Raw genomic sequence first — 23,242 nt, 5'->3', positions numbered from 1 at the left:
GCTGTTCCCATTGTGGCCTCCTCTACATCGGGGAAACGAAGCGGAGGCTTGGGGACCATTTTGTGGAACACCTACGCTCGGTTCGTACCAAACAACTGCACCTCCCAGTCGCGAACCATTTCAACTCCCCCTCCCACTCCTTGGATGACATGTCCATCCTGGGCCTCCTGCAGTGCCACAATGATGCCACCCGAAGGTTGCAGGAACAGCATCTCATATTTCGCTTAGGAACCCTGCAGCCCAATGGTATCAATGTGGACTTCACAAACTTCAAAATCTCCCCTCCCACAACCGCATCCCAAAACCAACCCAGGTCTTACCCGCCTCCCTAACCTGTCCTCCCACCTATCCACTCCTCCCACCTCAAGCCCCACCCCCATCTCCTACCTACTAGCCTCATCCTGCCTCCTTGACCTGTCTGTCCTCCCTGGAGCGACGTATCCCCACCCTAACTCCCCATCTACACTCACCTTTACTGGCTCCAACCCCACCTCCTTGACCTGTCTGCCTCTTCTCCACCGATCTTCTCCTTTATCCATCTTCTATCCGACTCCCCCATTCTCCCTATTTATTTCAGAATCCCCTTCCCCTCCCCCATTTCTGAAGAAGGGTCTAGACCCGAAACGTCAGCTTTCCTGCTCCTCTGATGCTGCTTGGCCTGCTGTGTTCATCCAGCTCTACATTTGTTGTCTCAAACTCTCCAGCATCAGCAGTTCCTACTATCTCTGAAATACTGTGTCCAGTTCTGGCCGTACAGTTATAGGAAGGATATTATTAAGCTGGAGCGGGTTCCTAAGAGATTTACCAGGATGTTGCCGGGTATGGAAGGTTTGAGTTATAAAGAAAAGCTAGATAGGCTGGGACTTGTTTCACTGGAGCATAGGAGGTTGTGAGGCGATCTGATAGAAGTTTATAAAATAATGAGAGGTATAGTTTAAAGTAAAGGGTAGTTGTCTTTTCCCTAGAATGGGGGATTTCAAGACTAGGGGGCACATTTTTAAGATGAGAGGTGAGAGATTCAATTACAATGTTTAAATGACATTTGGATAGATACATGAATAGGAAAGGTTTGGAGGGATATGGGCCAGGAGCAGGCAGGTGGGACTAGTTTAGTTTAGGATTATGTTCGGCATGGACTGGTTAGACCGAAGGGTCTGTTTCTGTGCTTTATTACTCTATGTGAATTTTCTAATAGAATTCATTTTTTAAAATATTATTTAATTTTGCTATTTTCTATATCTTTATTCTATCAATTCTTGCCAGGTTATGAATTAACATTTGTACAGCTTTTGGGAGTTCTGAATTATGCCCAGGTAGGAGAACAAGCTGAAGAATAACTGGAGGTGGAACATAGTGCCCAGTACCTCCCTTACCTCATACCAACTCTGTCCATTCTGGTTTTACACAGTGTCATGCCTAATTTGACAGTTTGCCTCCTCGGGGTAAGCTTGCATGTGAGCAATTTTCCTGGCTGAGTTGGGCTCTGATTTTCTGGTACCATGAAATTAGCAAGTTGGATAATCAAACAACATGACCCACACAGTTGTCTCTTCAGCTCTGCACTTGAATACTATCCAAGCAGTTTTAAATTCCATTAATCCTTGGGCAATCTGCTATTTATCAGCAGTGACAGATTGAATCACATGCTGAAACACCAATGGATATTTGACAACCCAATTATATATCATATAAAAGCCTCAACGGCCTCACATTGGACAGCCTGTCATTTTAATAAATTAATAGAGATTGGTACAAATACGCAATGTGTCTAAACATATTTAACAGCAGAATATCATCGTTGTGTCACCCCTTTTCTTAATTTGCCTTAAGTAACAGTGAATTCCTGACACTTGATTAAAATATTTGAAACGACTCCCTGGGAGGAATTGTATATGAGCCTGAACGATAGTCGGGCTCGTCATGAAGGTGAGGACACATGGGATCCAGGGAGAGCTTGCTGATTGGATTCACATTGACTCGATGGTAGGAAGCAGAGAGTGATAGTTGAATGTTGTTTCTCGGACTGGAGGCCTGTGTCTAGTGTTGTGCCACAGGGTCGGTGCTAGGACCTTTGTTATTTGTTATTTACATAAAAGATATGGATGTGAATGTACAAGGCATGATTAGTAAGTTTGCAGATGATACAAAATTAGGAGATATCGTTGATAGCGTGGAAGATTATCAAAACTTACAGAGGGATCTTGATCAGATGGGGAAGTGGGCTGAGGATTGGAAAATGCTATTCAATAGAGATAAGCATGAGGTGTTGCACTTTGGAAAGTCAAACCAAGGTAGGACTTATACAGTAAATGGTAAGGTCCTGAGGAGTGTTGTGGAACAGAGGGACCTAGGAGCATAAGTACATAGTTCGTTGAAAGCTGTGTCACAGGTAGACAGGGTGGTGAAGAAGGCATTTAGCATCCTGGCCTTCATCAGTTGAGGCATTGAGTATAGGAGTTGGGATGTTATATTACAGTCGTACAAGTCATTGGTGAGGTTGCACTTGGAGTGTTGTGTACTGTTTTGGTCACCTTGTTGTAGGAAAGACATAATTAAACTGGAAAGTGTGCAAAGAAGACTTACGAGGATGTTGCCAGAACTAATAGGACTGAGTTATAGGGAGAGGTTGGCCAGCATAAGAGAATAAGGGGTGACTTTATTGAGGTGTATAAAATCATGAGGGGCATAGATAGGATGAATGCATATAGTCTTTTTCTCAGGGATGACGAATTGAAACTAGAGGGCAAAGGTTTAAGGTGAGAGGGGAAAGATTTAAGAAGGACCTGAGGGGCAACTTCTTCATGCAGAGGGAGATGAAGCTATTAATGTTGGTTCAAATGAGAACATGTCCCAAGTGACGGAATAGGCAGCAGAGAGGGCATTCAGTGTTAATGTTGTCAGGAATTATGGTGGGTGACAGTGAGTGAGGGAGCATTAGAAAGAGTGATAGAGCATGAACCTTGGTGGGAAGTATTTACAGTAGGAGAGATAGAGTCAGTGTAGAGTATCAGAGAGAAGATGGTGGAAAGCTGGCAGAGTGGAAAAGGTCATTGACATTTTCCTGTCCTTTCTCCAGATGGCCAAAACTGCGTTGAACCAGATGGCAACCTCAGGCCAGGCTGGCATTGTCTGGTATCGTGGCCTCCATTGCTGGACCTATGGGTAGTAGACATCTTGCCTCTACAGAGGCCACATCGGGAGCAGCAGATACTGTAGACCAAGTTGATGGATATGCAGGTGAATGCCTGTCTGATATGGAAAGTTTGTTTTGTGCCTTGAATGGAGGTGAGGGAGGAGGTGTAGGGGCAGGTGTAGCACTTCCTGTGGTTGCAGGGAAAGGTGCTGGGTGTGGTGGAGCTAGTGGGAAGTGTGGAGCGGACGAGGGAGTCGTGGAGAGAGCGGTCCCTATGAAAGGCATAGGGGTGGGGAGGGAAACCTCTCTTTGGTAATGGGGTTGGATTATAGGTGGTGGAAGTTGTGGAGAATGATACATTGGATGCGGAGGTTGGTGGGGTGATATGTGAGGACAAGGGGGATTCTATCTTTATTTTTGTTGGGGGGAGGGGATGTGAGGGCAGAAGTGTGGGAAATGCAGGACATGCAGTTGAGGGCATTTTTGATCACCGGAGGTGGGATGTTATCGTCCTTGAAATAGGAGGACATCTGGGATGTGTGGGAGTGGAATGCCCCATCTTGGAAAGCCATTGTGCATTGGACGAATGACTGTAAATGTGTTCAGGTAACCAGGTCTCAGGGTAATGTTGCTGTGTAACATTGAGGAAAAATGATCATATGATACAGAAACCATAAGGCATTCCATTTGTTCACATTTCATACTACAAAATACATGTCATTTTTTAACTAATGAAAATATAAATAAATAAATGACCAACTGTGCCTAATTAAAAAAGTGCTGATTTCATACATTTCATACACTGAGGATTGTAATGGGTAGGTGTCCATTGTAGTTTGAACAACAACCACAATTTGCATTTATATATTACTTTCAATGGGGGGTCTGGTTAGCTCAGTAAGCTAGACAGCTGACTAACATAGGGATCAGATTATTGTCAATAGTATGGGCTTGATCCCCATTCTAGCTAACTTAGACTTAATGCTTGCCTGACCCCACCAATTGTAAATTCCCCTCTTAATCTGTGGGTGCACCTATGTACATGGACTACATGATTCAAGAAAACAGCACACCATCACTTCCTCATGGACAATTAGGCATAGGCTTGTCTGCAGTGTTCGCATCCTATGGACAAATATTAAAAAAATTCTATTGTCAAGCTTGTCCCAAAGGGAGCATAGATCAAGATTGGCCTGACTTCCTCAAGCAAATTCTGTTCTGTGTGACCATTGTACAAATCTCTATGCTGTGACAGCACATTCACAGAAACTGCCTAGATAATGTGCCATAGTTTTCGGAATGAGAAAATAAAATATGTGCTCATTCAGGTCATATTGCTTGATTAGACAATTTTGATTCCTACCATGAGTATGTTTGCAACCATGGGTTGAATCTTCCACCCTCCTGAGTGGCATGGGCAATGATGAGAAGATTGGGAAATTATAGCGAAATTATAGCGAAAATGGAAAAATCGGATTTTCAACCAAAGGAGAAAAGTTCCAATTTTCCATTTGGGGTTTAAATGGTGAGTTCTGAATTCTGATAATAAGTGAAGACTGCTTTATTTCTATGCATTTGCATCTCATTATTGGCTCAACTCGCCTCATTTCTATGCAGAGTCCAAACCTTCCCTCTTTCCCAAGCAACTAGAAGAAGTCAATTAGAGTAATAAAGTCATACAGCATAGAAGGAGGTCTGTCCGACCACCATGTCAATGGCAACTAACAGACACTAAACTACACTAATCCCATTTATCTGCATTTGCTCCATAGCCTATTATGCCCTGGCATTCTAAATGCTCATCCAGATGCTTTTTAAATGTTGCAAGAGTACCTGCCTCCACCATCCTCTCAGGTAGCTTGTTCCATATTTCTACCACCCTCTGGGTGAAAAAGTTTTTGCTCAAATCACCACTTACACCTCCCCTTAAACTTCTGAGGAAGGGTCACTGGACCTGAAACGTTAACTCTGATTTTTCTTCACAGATGCTGCCAAACCTGCTGAGCTTTTCCAGCAACTTCTGTTTTTGTTCCTGATTTACAGCATCTGCAGTTCTTTAGGTTTTTATTTAGTCTTAAACTTATGCCTGCTGTTCTTAGACACATCTGCCATGGGGAAAGTATTCTCATGACCTTACCTGTCTATGCCTATCGCAGTTATGCTAAGATTTCCTTCAGTCCCCTCTGCTCCTGGGAAAACAGAGCTAGTCTGACAAGAAAGTCAGAAAAGTTACTTGGTGACACAACTCCCCAGCTGCTTCTTTGGACATTCATCCAAATCCTCTGTCACCACCGTTTCCCTGCATGGACACTGACCATTTCCATCCTTTGACCACACAAGTGAACATTACTAAAACACTAGTCTGGCCACATATCATCATGTCTTCCTTTGAACTGACTCAAGCACCACTTCAGCCCTTTAGGACATCACTTTGGAGTTTATGGAACTTACTACTTGCATGCTTCTGCCAGATCACATTGTGTGTAGGAATATACGCACATCATACATCGACACCAGATGCATCTTATGGTTCTTAGCTTGCTTTCGTAGCATTCACTCACTTTGTGCTTACTTGGAGGCTGCCAGCTTCTATGACTTGCAATGCTTTTCAGCACAGATTGAGGTAGAAAGCTTGCCATGGTTCAAGATACTGAACAAATGGATGAGTATGAGTACATTGTATGTCACCAGGCTACATCAATCATGTGCCAGCAGTTTTTGTATCAAACACTGTGCATGTACTTCAGTACAGGTGCCGAGGTCTGGAGGATGGTAAATGTTGTGCCTTTATTTAAGAAAGGCTGCAAGGAGAAGCCCAAGAACTATAGACCTGTGAGTCTGACACTGGTAGTTGATAGATTGTTGGTGCATGTAACTGGGACAAGGTAACCATAGGAGCCCAAACCAAACATAGACATGCATCGGAATTCCTGGAGGCATGGTTCTCCACCTGTAATGAAATCAACAAACACATAGAATTGGACCCCATATATAAATCCATATAGATCAAAACCGGAAATAACACTACTCACCATAATGGACCAGATAGCATAAATTCCAAGCTGAGTAGAATAACACCGCTTCATCGGAGGCTCCACTGATGATGTCACCTAGCATGGTGACGAAACGTCTGAACGACAATAAGCCAGCTCGGCGAGCAAGTCAACAATCTCACATGACACTTCATTGTGATTGTTACAATGGCTCAGGAGTACGATTACACATATATTGTTCTGTGACTGACTTCCCTTACAGATTTTGGGCGCCCCAGACAAGATGGACTTTGTGGCTGAAGGATTTCTTGTAGTTTTGGTGCAATGCCAATTACAGCATTGAAGGATAGAGCAATTACGGCACCATAGAGAAGCCCAGAAAGAAAATTCCAGCGATTGCCACATAGCCTCTGGAGAAGAAATAGGGGGTAAAGAGCCCCATGGAGGTGAATGAGAACAACCAGACCCTTGAATCACTGGCATTGTCTCTTTGCAGAAATCCACACATGCAATCATTTGGAAAAGAAAACATTTGTTCAGCAACAGAAGAGTTCAAGGAGTGCATAAATAACCAAATCCACACATATGTGGATGACCATGGTTGCATGCCATGTGGTCAGCATAAAATTATGTGATGAAAGAAAGTCCAAACACAGCTCATTTATGCTGAAAGCAGGTTATAATTGGTTTCCATCTGGCTTCTCCCACTTGACGGTGCATAGCTCTATTGTGGTTTCCCTCTTTGTCAGCCTCATTTGTGAAGTGTGCTGTATGCCACAACATATGAACATATAAACAAATGAAATAGGGGCAGAATTGGACCTTTCAGTCCCTTCAGCCTGCTTCACCATACAATAAGTTTGTGACTAATCTGTTAGTGTTCTTATTTACTCTTGATAATCCTTGATTCACCTGATTAACAACAATCTGTCCACTTGGTCTTAAAAATATTCAACGACGTACTTCCACTGGCTTCTGAGAAAGAGGATTCCGAATTGTACAGTTTTCTGAGAGAAATAAATTATTGTCATTAGTGTCCTGAAAGATGACCACTGATTTTGAAACTGTACCACCTAGTTCAGGACTGACCCACAAGTTGAAACATCCCTCCCATGGCCAGCTTGTAAAGACTATTCAGGATCTTATACACTTCAATCAAGTCACCCCAGCCCCACCACATATCCCAATCCCCAATCCTCTAAACTCCAGTGAAAACAAGCACAGCCTTTCCAGCCTATCCAAATTAGTAACTCATTCCAAGTATCAATTGCATTAATGGCGCAGCAAATGCTTTCTGGTCTATATTGCAGAGCACTGTAACAGGCCTCTATGTCAGTCCAAAGGTTTCATAAAGGTGTCATGAGGCATATTTGCAAGGTTAGCCCTTGCCTCCCCAAGTGGCCAGGTGACAGGAACCTCTGAGTTCTCTAGTATGTACGCATCATGGCATTTCCCAAATGTCAAGCACATGCCTCCAAAATCTAGCATCAATGATCACAGATACGCTGGAGATTGATGGAGCGGAAATTGACAACTTCTGCAGGTTTGTAACAGGGCACTCTTGAAACAATCTGTGTAGAATCTATAGTACTGTTACGTGGGGAAGGCTAGCAAAGTTGGAGAATCCAACTGCCCAAGCTGCTTGACTCTCCTCGTCACAGAGGAAGAATATAAATTTGTAAAATGTGAGAAATGACATCAGTGATGTCCCAATGTGTTTGTAGGTTGTGGACTGGGAGATGCCACACTGATCTCAAGTTGTTCTTTAGAAAGAGCCATTGGCATAACAATTCCGAGGTGATGTAACTTTGATGGCCAGTGGGATGGGATCCTCACACATTCCTTCTGAGCACAAGTCCTACTCCAGCAGATTTCCAGTCGATGATGATGGCCCAGGATATCCACAGTTTCTGTCTTCTATTGTAGATAATATTTTAAAAACTGGCTAGGCCAGCAATTATTGCCCAGAGGGCAGTTTACAGTCAAGCAAATTGCTGTGAGTCTGGAGTCACGTGCAGGCTAGACCAGTAAGAATGGCACTTTTCCTTCTCTCTCTCTACTTCTTAAGTGCTGTCCCAACTTCTACAGATAGGTTTCAGTGACCTTTCTCTGCACTTGGCCTTGTTGGCCTGAAAGACTTCACTGAATGACCCTGGGGGCTGAGAGTGTACTGCCCAGATGCAACCTTACTCTCTCCTTCTGCTTGCCTTGTCATTGCAGACAGGCAAGTTGGAGAGGTGGGCACCTCTGGTGTTCTGAGAGGAGCCTCTTGGTGTCCAGTGTGTGCCACCTCCTCCCTGCAGGTGCCTTCTGGTACCACCCTGTGTCTCTGAGAGGAAGGGGCACCAGGAATGTGGTTGAGTTTCTCATCCTCATTTTATTTTGCCACTGATGCTGAGGTTCTATGGCTAAAATGATGGCAAGTATGTCCTTGTACATATCCAGCCAAAACTGATTTTGTTGGACCTAGGTGTCTAAGCTAATCCATGGAAGCAGGCATGCGGGAGACAGCATGACCATGAGATATTTCTTTCCCGCAATGAGACAAAAGGGACAACTTGGTAAGATAGAAGTGGATGGAAGAGCCATTAAAGATAAAGTAGAGGCAGGAATGGTGCGGTGTCCCCAGTGAATGAGTACAAAGTGCAGAGGGCAAGAAGGATTAGTAGTTTTAGAGGATAACGTGGATCAAGAACCATTGATCATATATGCCATAATGTTGTAGTCCATGAGCTTATGTGAGATGTGTGTGCAGTGTTGGAATCAATGTGAGCTAGCAGAGAGAAAATAGTGGCATTTAACCTCTGGAGAACAGAAGACCATTAACTTTATTTCTGCTGTGCATTGCTATTCACCTGGGACACTGCACTGACCTGCGCTGCAATCTCAAATCAGGCCGACTGAGTATGGTAGCATGGCCTCTTTTGACTGTCAACAGGAAGAAAGACAGCCCTTCTTTCCACCACCATGTAAACCAGCACCTCCAGGTCCCAGACAGCAAAAAGGGTGTGAACTTTCTTTTCTGGGTCATTTATTTCAGGATAACAGTGAAAGCAGTTTTGCATCTAAATTGCAGCTAGCTCCAAGTATTTGAAAACAACACACTGGAAAATGAAAAGAATTATCACATGCTTTTCTAAAAGAATTGATTCAATTGTTAGACTGGATTTGGTTCAGGTTCAGCTTAGCAGAGTTCTTTCCTGTAACTAAGGATGGTTAGTATGCAGTTTTTGTTAGGTTTATAACTAGAAAATTAGCCATTTAATTATTATATACTAATCACTTTTGCTTATTTAAATAGACTTTCATTCATGCCCAGAAATTTGCTTCAAGAATAGTTTTCTTTTTAATTTTGCTCCCTTCACTAGATCATTGTCAGGTAATTATCCAGTCACAATATAAATCCCCGACTATTCCTGTAATTGAATGAATTAAAAGACAATCTTGTAAATTAGTGCTCCAGCTCAAGCATCTAATAATTAGACTACAGCAAAATATCTATGATGGTGAGCCAGAAAGTCCTGGCTGCTTATTTTCATTGCTCATAAACAAGCACAGAGTGAAAAACAGTTCTTAATTTAACCCAATCATGCATCAGTTAGCAGTGCCCAGAAGGCTTGTGGTGGTGGCAAGGGTCCATTGCTAAAAGGTTCCAGATGGCTGAGCAATTGTGTCATGTAAATAATGCTTCTGAATCTGTATGTGGCTTGAGAAAAACAACACAGCATGTGCTCTTTATCATCAGTGAGTAATACAGAAACTGAAAGCTGTTAAAAATTTGGCTTGTTCTTGACTTTTTTTTAAACTAAACTACAGTGGTAATTTTGTGAAGCAAGGTTTCCAACATGAAAACTGGATCTGTGGGTTTAGGAGTCTGCAATCAGATTCTAAATGGCAATTCTGCAATCTGTACATGTTCAATCCTGCATTGACACTCTTTGCTTGGAAAATTACCCTGTATGTGTTACTGAGAATGTGAAAATCTTGATTTTTTAGTCTTCTTTCTGTGATTTCTTTCCTGAATCTTCTAAATTTGATATGCACTTGTTTGCATTGTGAAAAAGCTGTGGATTTGGTTTTTTTTGCAAATCTTAAAGCTTTTGTCAGTGTGATATGGGTGGGGATGTCAGTAGCTGATCAAAAGAAAGGAAGAAACTGCACTGAACATTTGTAAATACAGCATGTTGATTGAATCATTGACTGCTTTCTACATAATTCTGCAAAATTATGTGAAGAATCTTCCATATGCCAGTATAAGGTCAAATTATCAAGAAGAGAGATATATTGAGGTGCAATTAGCATGTATAGCAACACATGATTCTGTAAAGGCGGGGAAGTAAAACTAACTTGATGAAAACAGAAAATTCTGAAGAAACTCAGCAGGTCTGTAGAGAGACACAGAGTTTACATTTCAAGTTAAATATGACTCTTCTATGGAACAATTCTGAAGAGGAGTCTTTGGACTCGAAATGTTAAATCTTTCTTTCTCTAGAAATGCTGCCACATCTGCTGACTTTATTCAACACTTTCTGTTTTTATTTCAGAAATCCAGTATTCACAGTTATTTGCTTTTATAGGATTAATTGCGTTTTTTTTTGAAAGAAAATAAGATAAGGACAATGGGATGAATGGTCTCCTTCAGTGCTGAATGAATCGATAATTTTTTTGGATGGGTTCAAAAAGTGATCAAATGTTTCAGACATACTTCTTCTGGAGTGGGGAGATGCTGCTGGTTGCTTCTGAGCTGGTTGCATAGCATCATGTGACTGGAATCGTGCGTGCAGGTGCATCCCCTGTGTGCACCTAGAGATTTGAAAGGGTGAGATCGAACTCATGGAACAATGCTCTAAAAAGTACCAAAATTGGACAATGAATGTTCAAGAAACCCTCCTTATACACTCCTGAAATCCAGCATTTTGAAGCAGGTTGGCTCTGTTTTGGGAATATTCAAGAAGGGTGTTTCAATAATTTGGAGTTGATGTGCTTTTGAATTACTCATGCGGAGGCATATTGGTTGAAAGACTTGTAGTCAGTCATTTGAGAGTTGGAATCTCTGCTGACATCAAAGATCCAATGATAAATACTGACTGTGAAAGCTCACCTCCAATTTTTCTTGAAATGTGCATACATTTAATCAGTATAAAGCTGATTTTTTTAAAAATTAAAATAAAAACTTGATTTAACATGCTTTTTATTCTCTTCACTGAAATGTTTGTTTCATTTTTGTTTCAATTTTAATTTATTTCAGAAGTTTCACCGCTACTTTGCATGCTGGTGGGTATCAGCAAACATAGCCTGTGAGGTTTTAGCCCACTACAGGAAGATAGAAAATAACATTTCATTACATAAGTCTAGAGTGATAGTTTAAATACAAATTACACTGTAGCATGGGCAGGATTTGCAGAAGAGGAGGTAGAGAGAAAAATCTTCATGAGGAAGCAGGAGAAGGTGAGCTCTCCCTACCCAGAAATGCCCTGTGTTTCAGGAGGTAGCACTTCAAAAGATGATGGTATTAAAGTTTTGTTACTTTCTTGATTAAGAGGTAAAGCCTGAAGTCAGGTGATGACATCTCTCTCAGTGGCTGTGAAGGTCACTGTCGCCCTTTTCCTCTCTGCAACCTGTAAATTTACGAAGTTTTGAATATTAAAACCCCCTTTTACTTAAAAACTCTTAATTTATAATGATAGTATCCACAGTTCTGTATGACCTATCAAGATATGAATAACAAGTATTCATGAATCAAGTAGAATTTATTGAGAAAGATTTTAGAAATATTTAGCAAACAAGCAGTGAAGAGGTTTTTTTATTCTTAAAGGTCCAGATGCCTTGGATGTTGCCAGCACAGATGATACATTTCTTCTCCTGTCTCTGAAGTGATGTTACTTTGAATTGCGACTTATATGTATTACTTCATAGAAGGTAAGGTAAAACTGTGCCACAAAACACTTTGTGTTTCAAACTCTAGTTCCTAATTGTGAGGGATTCATAGTCCTAATTAAGAAATAGGTTGAATTGATTCTTTTCAAGGCTTAGGTTGAGAGTTTCAGGTGTCACCCTACCTCTGTACCTAGACATATGTAGGCTAAGCAAATGTTCATGTCTTATTCCCTAGGTCTCAGAAATCAATGTTTCATTGTTTGAGTAGTTGACACATCCGTTTAGATACAGAGAAGTTGTATAAACAATGTTACATCCTCTTACTAATAATGCCAACCATAATAAACCCTTTAACCTAACATCCTCAGGAATACTGAAACAATTAAGAAAAACTGTTTCTAGCAGAATATCAAAATGACCTTTTTATCTACGTTTTGTTCTACAATTTTTGTAAATTGACTGAATCACTCAGCAAAATAAAACTTTTTCGAAATACATCATTCTTATTTAAAGATAGGTGTCGGACTCATTTCAATTTGCGAAGTTCAAACATTTCACTTATTTCTTTAAAGCTGATGCACATTGAATTGTACTTAGCCTAATAAAAACAGATGCAATTGCTTAACCTAGATTCTTTGGCATCCTTAGATTATTTAAACACAGTCTTGCAAGCAGCTGTCTTAACTGTTAATTGTCCCACTAGCAAAAATTCAAACTAAATTGTTTAAAAAGAAATCTAAGACAAAATCATAAAATGTTACTTCAATCAATACAGTATCCCTAAAATTAACAGTATTATCAGAATCTTACAAACTGGTTCCTTCCAAATGGATGCATGTGGCATCAGTAAATATGTCACAGTTTGCCACACACTAAAGTATCCAGGAAATAACATAAGCTGCACAGGAAAAAAGGAGATTTCACCCTCTTCCCCTGAGGTGGAAAAACCAGGATATAAGGGCATATGGGATTGGCAGGATTGTGAACTTCCTGTTCCTGAGCACTGTTGACTGCATACACATGGCTCTGCGGGGATGCCTTATCAATCAGGAATGATTGCACAACTGTAACCATAAGACTGTAAGACTTAGGATGTCCAATGCATCTCCTTCACCGTTCAGTGAGATCATGGCTGATCTGATAATCTTCCACTTCACTTTCCTGTCTTTTCCCTATAATCCTTGATTCCTTTACTGATTAAAAGTCTGTCCATTGTAACCCTGAGTATACTTAATGGCTCAACCTCTACAAATGACTACAGTAAAGAATTTCACAGATTCACTACACTCTGAAAGTAGAAATCCCTCCTCATCTCTGTCTTAAATAGGTGACCATTTTCTCTGAGGTTATGCTCTCTGGTCCCTGACTCTACCACAAGGGGACACAACCTTGTTGCATTTATCCTTTCAAGCCCACAAAAAAAAAATCTGTTTCAATAAGATCATTTCTCATTCTTCTAAATTGTAGTGATTTATATTGTAAATAAGTGTAGCCCAAGCACTGATCTCTGTGGTACTCTACTAGTTACAGTTTTCCATCCTGAAATAGTCTAAATTATTCCAACTTATACCTTCTATTAGTTAGCCATCCTCCATCCATGCTAAAACTACTCCCAACACCATTGCCTCTTATTTAGTGGCCTAATGTGCAGTACCACATTGAATGATTTTTGGAAGTTCAAATATATAATATTCACTGGTTCCCTTTTATCTATCCTACTTGCTACCTCCTCAAAGAATTCTAATAAATTTGTCAGGCATGACTTCCCCCCATTAAGCTATGCTGAATGTGTTTGTTACAATATGTATTTTTAAATGCTATGTTTTCTAACACATTCTTTGTACTAGACTTTAATTTCCCAATGACAGATGTTACGTTAACTGGTTAATAGTTACCTATTTTATATCTCCCTCCCTTTTCAAATATGTGTATTACACTAGCAGTCTTCTAGTCATCTGGGACATTTCCAGAATCTAAGGGTCCTTGGAAAACTACCACCAGTCCATCTACTCCCTTTGAAGCTACTTTCTTTAATATCTTAGGATGCAAGCTGTCAGATTCAGTGGATGTTGGCATTTTGCTCCAGTGGTTTATCTAGTACTTTTTCCCTAATAATAGTTATTGTGTCATATGTTGACCACTCTAACGCATTTTGATATCTGTGATCTATGTATTTTTGCACTGCACATTTGTGTGGGTTAACTACGTTACATACCAATCATTATTCAAAACGAATGCAGACAACTGGTTCCCAGAAATCAAGGGTGCTCTTTAGAAAATGAATAGGAGGAAATCAGGTCCAGGTGACTCATGTGTCAATCTTCCCTCAAAAGTTACTTAACCTCATATCTGTGACTACCTAAAATGGCAGACATTTAGAATCAACAGCTTTTGACAAAAATAAGAAAAATATGCATCCATACAGAAGATAGAAAAAATAACTGCTATGGTTTTCACGCTATTAAATTCTATTTTACTCCTGTGACTTCCAACCAAGGCCACTGCTTCAAGGCAACTGAATAAGTTCCTTTGTGTTGATATTGAAATTCAGGGTTTTTATTAGTGCTTTGAAATCACCTTTCCTAGTTCATTTTGTTTTGCTTGAAAACTGGATCTCAATAACTTCACATATAATGAATAAAAAAGAATAATTAAGTTGAACTACACTGGGACATGAACAACCAAGACTTACATGCAGCTGTGCTCTGTAGGATGAAAATAGAAGTCGTCAAATGTACAATACTTTTGCAAAGTGTTTTGAAGCTTCCAAAGAGAGAAGTGAGGCAAAAAAAAAATTCCCAGAGCTGTTTCTTCTAGAAAATTTTGATTTTGTTAACATTTTTGTGGATTTTGTATAATTTTAAGAATTTTGTGATTCAGCATTAAAGGTTGGAAGTATTGGATTTATAAATGCACGGTATAGTAGTTATTACAAGTCACAAGTTTGCACCACAGTTGGTAATATTAATTGAGCAAAACACAGGGGACTAATGTTTAAAGATAAAATAGGTGAATTAGAAATAATGCAAATAATTATTACCTGCTGCTGACTTACAACATCAGATTTTTTTTGGCACAGATACAAATCATAGACTATTTTTAAATGCATAAATTTGAATGCAAAGAACATGATATATATTTTTATAGAGCTTTTCAAGTGCAGAAAGACTCGTTGCAATATACATAAGGAGGAAAAGCATGAATTATAGTGTCAGAATACCAAGTAAACCTTTAAATAGTTTTAACATTTACTATCACACATCTAACCCAGCCATTCCAATTCATAAAGGTACTTTCACTGCGTACAGACCCAATTTATACTTTTTTTAACATCCCTTTTATCAGCTTCCCTTATTACTCTGCCATCTTACACCCTTGAATTCTGCCATCAGCTCTTCCTGCCTCTCATTTTAAAATGTCTCCTCATTTCACTGTACGGTTCTCATCCCCCTCCCTTTTGCTGTATATGGGTCAAGAGAGGTCAGAAAGGGTTAATACTTGATTAAGTACAATAAGCACCGCCCACTATGATGATATCATGGAGACTTGATTGGAGAATCAAGTAGGATCTGTGGGACACAGACCTAATGCTAGGTTCTTCCTGCAGTGTTTGTATAATGTACAGCCTATTCTCATAACCAGTAAATAGTTGCAGAATTGCACTTATTTACTGAAGAAGATTTGGCTATCCTCACACACACACACAAGATCGTGTAAGCCACTATAGAAACCACACACTTAGAAGATTTGGGTGACAACAGTAACAACACTTTTTGGTATCTTTTTCCTGCACCTACTCCTACTTGAAGAACTTGTGTTATTCACTGATTACAAGCTATAAGGACAGACACCACAAATTGGACTCCAAATGTAATAATGTAAACTCACCTTTGGAATTCAGCTCTTTTGTCCTTGTTTGAACCAAGGCTATAATGAGGTCAGGAGCTGAGTGACCTAGTGGAACCCAGTCTGGGCATCACGCAGCACATATGTAGAAAATTTATCTTGGCATGTAGATTATGTGAGGATTTTGGTGGAGTGTTTGCAAGTATGGATGTGAATTAAGGATTATGAAAAGCTTAGGTGTCTCCTGGTCATGTTCACACAGTGAGGGGAGGTACTGATAAGTGACCTAACCCTAGCCTTATATTCTGCAGCATCATATGATGGGATTTGCATTTCTGAGCCAAAGTGTGGGAGTTGGCCCAAAATGTGGAAGAGACACCTACTTGGAGCAGGTCAGGTTTTCTTGCACAATTTTGTTCTTTTCAGCTCATGGGTTAAAGGGTAATATTTTACTACTAGCAAACAAGAGGTTCTATCTTCTGATGGGACCTGCTGGGCTCAAATTTGTTGGCACTATATTCAAAAGGCACACAGACAATACTGCATTGTAAGCAAATAACTTTCTGTGGATATGGCATAGTGACCCTCACTGAACCCTGGACATGTCTGAGAGAAAGCAGAGTGCAAGCCCTCACTTTAGCAACGCTTCACCAGTAGTGATGTTGTAGTAGATCCCTGAACTCATGGATGACCTCTTCCCCAGGAATGATAGCACAGGGCCAAGCTTTGCATGGGGTAAGAACAGCACAAATTGTGTCATAGACTGGAGCACCTCTCACTAATTTTCAGCAGAGGCTCATATACCACAGATTCTGTCTGAATCTCCATCAGCTGTACCTCTCTGACCGCCCTGACTCAGCACCTTTTAATATAGAACCCTCATGCTTACTGGTGTCCCTGTACCACGTTCCTCCTTCAATTAATGTACACATGCAATTCAGCTCTGGGGAGTCACATCACCGTCTGGATCTCTCAATGTAAGTAAAATGTTCATGTACCCATGTAATGTCTCTTAATCCACTCAAAGAAAATACATAATTAGCATGAGCGCTTACAGACCGGGGTCTGTGGATGGGAGAATGCCTAATCTCAGTGTCCCCACAATCTTTGAGGATCCAGCTGATAAGATTGCTGCAGAGAATGGGGAGCAAACTTGCACTGAAGGGGAATTTAGATACCCCCAGTCTTCTTGTGAGATATCCTCCAAGCAGGTGATAGAAGCTACATCTGAATTAATCTTTGGTTAAGGATGATGCTTTGCTAAATAACTAATCTTTATGTTTTTCTCTGCAGACCAGAAACACAGAGGCAAAGAAGGATGAGGATTCTTAGGAGAGTTAAAGTCCCCAGGCTCACTTCAACAAGTTTCAGTGAGCAATTTACCACTTTAATTTATCTAGAGTAGAATTGGAGTCACAAACTGAGCATAACACTGGCACAGACCCACAGCTAGTAGAGGAAGAAGTGGCTGAGGTCTCCAACTATGAGGAGTGCTGGGGAAAAGGTTCCTGCTAAGCCCAGTTCAGCTGATGTAGCACTGGGACTTGACCCTAAATGAGTTGGGAACAATGCAGGGGATCTATGGCACCACTGCACAGACCATCATGCACAAACTTCTCATGATCAGGAAGAGGGGATCACATCCAGAGTGAGACACATTTGAAGTGAGTGTGTATTTCTGAGATTTTGGAGCAGCGGTGGAATTCAGTGCAGAGGGGAAGAGGTTTTTTCTTGCTATTTTTTGCTTCATAGTTTGTCAGGGCTTTTGACAGGATAAAGTGAAGCTCAGGCTTTGTAGCCCAGCATAAAACAAAGACTGACATTACAGGAAAACTGTAAGTTCATTGGTTGGTAAAAGCCGTTAATTTGATGATCTACGGTTAGTAACTTTCAGATTAAAGGTAAATGGGAGGAATATTTTACAGATTATATACTAAAAGAAATTTAAAGAAAACAAATTTAAAGCTGAGTAAACAAAACAGAGATGCAGGGGCCAGGTGACGTGTTGTACTTGCCTGATGCGAGAGCTGGTGGACCCCATTGTGGTTCATAGTGACCACATGTGTAGTAAGTGTTGGTTGCTTGAGGTTCAGGGTTGATTAGCTGGAGTCTGAGCTTCAAATACCGTGCCAATATCAGGGAGAGGGAGAGTTACCTGGATGCTGTGTTTTAGGAAAACAGTCACACCCCTTAGATCAACAAATTTAAATTTGATAATGGTCAGGGACAGAAAGGTGTAAGCATGGGCGATCCAGAAGATAGTCCTGCAGGACCCTCAGCCTTTGTCCAAGTTCAACAGTTTGGAGATACTTGCTCCTTATGTGGACGAGAATGGGAGCTGTAAGGAGGATGAGCAAACTGACCGTAGCAACATGGTACAGGGAGCCATTCAAAAGGAGGTAGAAAAGAGAAATGGAGTTGTAATTAGGAATAGTATAGTCAGGGGAATAGACACTGTTTGTGTGGCCAGGATTGAGAGTCCGAACTTTATTGCCTGCCTCATGCCTGGCTCAGGATATTCCATTTGGGCTACAGAGCAGAGTTGAGGCTAAATTAAAAAGGCAGAATCAAAAAGGTAATAATCTCTGGATTACTACCTGTGACACAAATAATTGGAAATCTGTAGCAGAAAAGGACTTGGAAGCCCTACTTCAGATTCCCTTAAAGTTAACCTGGAGGCTGGCAGTTGGAAGGAAAATGCAATGTGAGCATTTATGTCATGAAGGCTAGAATACAAGACCAGAGTTGTACTGCTGAGGCTGTATGAGGTTGTGGTCAGAATGCATTTGTTGTTGTACAACAGCAGAGAAACTTGATAATCAAATAAACTTAAAAGATTTTGTATCTGAATGCTTGAAAGACTCAAAATAAAATTAATGAGTTAACAGTGCAAATAGAAACAAAGGGTATGGTTTGGAGGTGATTACTAAGACATATTTGCAGTGTGACCAGGTTCAGGAATTGAGTATCCAAGGGTACTCAGTGTTTCACAGAATCCCAACAGTGTGGAAGGAGGACATTCAGCAAATTGAGTGCACACCGACAGTCCAAAAAGCATCCTACGCAGACCCACCCTATTATTGTAACTCTAAATTTCCCATGGCTAATCCACCTAGCCTGCACATCTTCGGAAGAAAACTGAAGCACCCAGGGGAAACCCACATAGACACAGGAAGGGTGCACAAATTCCATACAGACAGTTACCCAAGGCTGGAATCAAACCCGTGTCCCTGGCACTGTGAGGCAACAATGCTAAGCACTGAACTACCATGCCGCTTTTCTAAAGGATTGGTAGAAAGGAAAAAGGGGTGATGTAGTTTTGTTAATAAAGGAAGAGAACAGTGCTGTAGTGAGAAATTATATCAGCAGTGGAGATCAAGATGTAGAAATATCCTGGGTAGCATTATGAAATAGCAAGGGAAAGAAGACTCTGGTAGGAGTTTTCTATAGCTTCCCCAAACAGTTGTCCCACAGTGGGGCACAGTATAAACCAGAAAATAATGGGGTTTGTAAGAAAAGTACATCAATAGTCATGCATGATTAAAATATGCGTAAGGACTGGATTAATCAAATTGGCACGAGTAGCCTCAGGCAAGAGTTAATTTAATGTGTTAGTGATTGGTTCTTGGGGAAATATGTTGGAAACCAACCAAGGGAGCAAACTATTCTGGATTTGATATTGTGTGATGAGTTGGAATTAATTCATGATCTCATAGTAAAGAATCTTCTAGGGAAGAGTGATCATAGCATACAAGAATTTCCAATTCAGTTGAAGGCCAAGACATTGGAGTTCCACACTGCTGATCGAGAGTTAAACAAAGGTAATTACATAGCCATGAGGACAGATCTGACCCTAGTGGACTGGGTAGGAAGACAAAAAAGTATTTCAGAGATAGTAGGAACTGCAGATGCCGGAGAATCTGAGATAACAAGGTGTAGAGCTGGATGAACACAGCAGGCCAAGCAGCATCAGAGGAACGGGAAAGCTGACATTTTGGGCCTAGACCCTTCTTCAAAAAAGTATGTTAGTTGACGAGCAGTAGGAAATACTAAATTGCTACCAACTAAAATATATTCTAGAAAGGAAGAAAAATTGTACTGGGAGATAAAACATCCATTGCTAAGCAAGGAGGTTAAAAATAATATAAAGTCAAAAACTAAGGCATATTATATTGCAAAGGTGAATGGCAGGCTGGACTATTGGGGAACTTTTAAAGATCGACAAAGAATTACTTTAAAAAGTCATTAAAACAGCAAAGGTAAATTATGAAAGAAAACTGCCCAAAACATAAAAATGGATAGCAAAAGTTTCTATGTGTATATGTTTGGGAAGAGTTTAGCTAAAATGAATGTTGTTTCCTTATTGGGTAAGATTGGGGAGTTAATAGTGGGAAGCACAGAAACAGTAGAGACACTAAATCAATATTTTCTTCAGTTTTCACAGTGAAGAACACTAATACCATCCCAATAGTAACAGGTAATGCAAAGGTAATAGAAAGGGATGATTTTAGTACAATAATCATCACTAGGGAAAAAGTACTGAGAAAACTATTGGGATTGATGCAGACAAGTCCCCAGGACATCACAGGATCTTAAAGGAAGTGGCAGCAAAGTTAGTGAATCCATTGGTTATAGTATTCCAAAATTCCCTGGATGTGGGAAAGGCTCCAGTGGATTGGAAAAATGCTAATATAAAACTGTTATTCAAAAAAGGAGGGAGGCAGAAAGTAGGAAACTACCTACCAGTTAGTTTAACATGTGTCATTGGGAAATTGATTGTCCTGCTATAGGAAGGATGTTGTTAAAAAAAGGTACAGAAAATATTTACAAGGGTGTTGTCTGGGTTGGAGGATTTGAGCTAAAGGAAGAGGCTGAATATGTTGGGGCTATTTTCCCTGTAGGTCAGAGGCTGAGGGGACACCTTATGGAAGTTTATAAAATCATGATGAGCATTGAAAAGCCAAAAAGCCAAGGTCTTTTTCCAAGGGTAGGGGAATTCAAAACTATAGGGCATAGGTTTAAGATGAGAGGGGATAGATTTAAAAGAGAGCTGAAGGGCAACGTTTTCATATGGAGGGTAGTGCGTGTATGGAATGAGCTGCCAGAGGAAGTGGTAGAAGCCAGTAAAATTACAACATTTAAATGACATTTGGACAGGTACATGAATAGGAAGGATTAGAGGGATATGGGCCAAATGCAGGCAAATGGGATAGTTCAGTTTAGGATGCCTGGCATGGATGAGTTTGATTGAAGGGTTTGTTTCTGTGTTGTATGACTTTATGACTCTAATAACAGGACATTTGGAAAGTCAAACCCATCAGACTCAACATGATTTATGAAGGATAAATCATTTTTGAATAATTTGCTAGAATTCTTTGAAGTTGCAACAAACAATGTAGATTATGGGGATCCCGTAGATGTAGTAAAGCTGGACTTTCAGAAGACATTTGATAAGGTGTTGCACAAAAGGTTAATACACAAGGTAAGTTCACATGGGGTTAGAGTAATTTATTAGCTTACATAGAGGATTGGCTAACCAACAGAAAGCAGAGAGTTGGGATAAATAGCTCTTTTTCTGGTTGGCAAATTTAACTGGTTGGGTATGATGGGGTTTGATCCCAGGTCCCAACTGATTTACAATCTATATTAGTGACTTGAATGTGGGGATAAAAAATACTCTAGCCAAATTTGCAGATGACACTAAAATAGTGGAGAAGTAAGTGGCAATAAAGAAATAAGAAACTTACAAATGGATATAGGTAGCTTAGGTGAATGGGACAGAATTTGGCAGATGAAGGAATTCTAATTGAGGTATGTAAGATGCCAACAAAGATTGACAAAGTAGACATAGAAAGAATGCTTCCTCATGTGGTGCCATCTAGAATGAGTGGTCACAGTTTTTAGGATAAGGGGTAGCAGATTTAAAAGAGAGATCCTTCTGTCAAAGGGTCATGAAATTATGGAATTCACTACGCCAGAGTATAGTGGATACTGAGACACCAAGTAAATTTAAGGAGGAGATGGACAGACTTTTAATTAGCAATGGATTGAATGGTTACAGAGAGTGGGCAGGAATGTGGAGTTGAGGCTGAAATAAGATCAGCTATTTTTCTATCAAATGGCAGGATAGGCTGGAGGGGCTGAATTATTATCTCGGGATGCTCCAGGGGTGCACTGCTGCACTACCTCCTCTTTGTCAATAACCCAAACACTCCATTTTCTCAGGCTGAGCAAGTTACACCTGTACTTTGCAGGAGCCACCCAGCTCTAGGAAGCCAGAGGGTATCTACCAAAATCATCTGAAGTAAGGAGAACATCCAGTCAGCAGCTTCCATCAACTGAAGACACTCTCATTCAGTCTTTCAAAAATTATCACTGTTCATGATGTCGTTGCAGACAATGAGGAGAGGTCATGATGCATTTGAGGATGCATCAGTACAACATTGTGAGAAGCTTTTAGGCTGTCATTCATTGCTGTCATCTGGGGGTGTCATCTGGGTAGTCTCAGCCTGGAGTGGCAGTCTCCCTGTGGCAGTCTCCCGAAGTGGCAGTCTAGTCTTAGCATGGCAGTCTTGTCCTGGCATGGAGATCTCATCATCATGTGGAGATCGTCCAGGTATTCTAGCAGCCCAGCAGCCGGTGTCATCCAGGAGTGGCAGTCTCAGCCCAGCATGGCAGTCTTCTTCAGCAGAGGCTTCCGGCCCAGTACCCAATGGCCAGCATGGCAGTCTCATCCAGGCTGCGTCTTCAGGGTATTCCATCGTTCCTAAATCAACCTTCCCTAAGCCCAAGAGCCATTAACTAAACTGTGATGAACATTATCTCAGTTTTACATTTTTTAATATTTTGTATAACTTCTGTCATTGATGTAGGTGCTGTGGTGGAGTGCCTTATAAAACTTTTCACTGTATTTTTTATGTAAATGTACAGTGATAATAAATTTCTATTCTATTCTATTTATTTGGTATGGGAGTCATTCTGTGTGAACATAAAGCAAAAATCTGAATTCTGTTCTCATTTCAAATTTGTAACATAGACAATGAAGCCCTTGCCCCTTTTCAGGCTGCTCCTGAAGTGGTTGAAGATCTGCCCACATGCCACCTGGTCATACAAAGGCTGTTCCTTCATAACCCATTAGTCAGTTTCCACTTATATGTCGCTACTTTGCTCAAGATGTTGAATAAGCACTTTATGATAAAATGCATGTGTCAAAAGGTAGTTTATTTAGCAAAATCTGAGTTAAATGGAGTTTTTTGGAGGGATTCCTGCTGTGAGGCCAAGCAAGATTTTTAAATGTATCTTAGAAAACACAGCTCATTAACTATTTATCCTAGCCCTATAGTGTCCTCACATCTAACTCTTGCTCCATTTACCCCACACATTTGCAAAACAA

General features: G+C 40.5%; 1 long non-coding RNA gene across 1 annotated transcript in view; it reads left to right on the top strand.

Moving 5' to 3' along the window:
• The window catches only part of LOC125486793, a 29,911-nt gene extending 7,198 nt beyond the window's left edge, over positions 1-22,713 (top strand). The window contains exons 2-4 of the long non-coding RNA XR_007265412.1: positions 11,942-12,045; positions 17,143-17,219; positions 22,075-22,713. This is a non-coding gene — a long non-coding RNA (uncharacterized LOC125486793). The remainder of the gene's footprint in view (positions 1-11,941; positions 12,046-17,142; positions 17,220-22,074) is intronic.
• Positions 22,714-23,242: the final 529 nt, after the last annotated feature.

The sequence above is a fragment of the Rhincodon typus genome, chromosome 2 (genome assembly GCF_021869965.1).
Source record: "Rhincodon typus isolate 14 chromosome 2, sRhiTyp1.1, whole genome shotgun sequence".
Taxonomy (NCBI): Eukaryota; Metazoa; Chordata; class Chondrichthyes; order Orectolobiformes; family Rhincodontidae; genus Rhincodon; species Rhincodon typus.
This window is presented reverse-complemented; position numbering and strand designations above follow the sequence as displayed.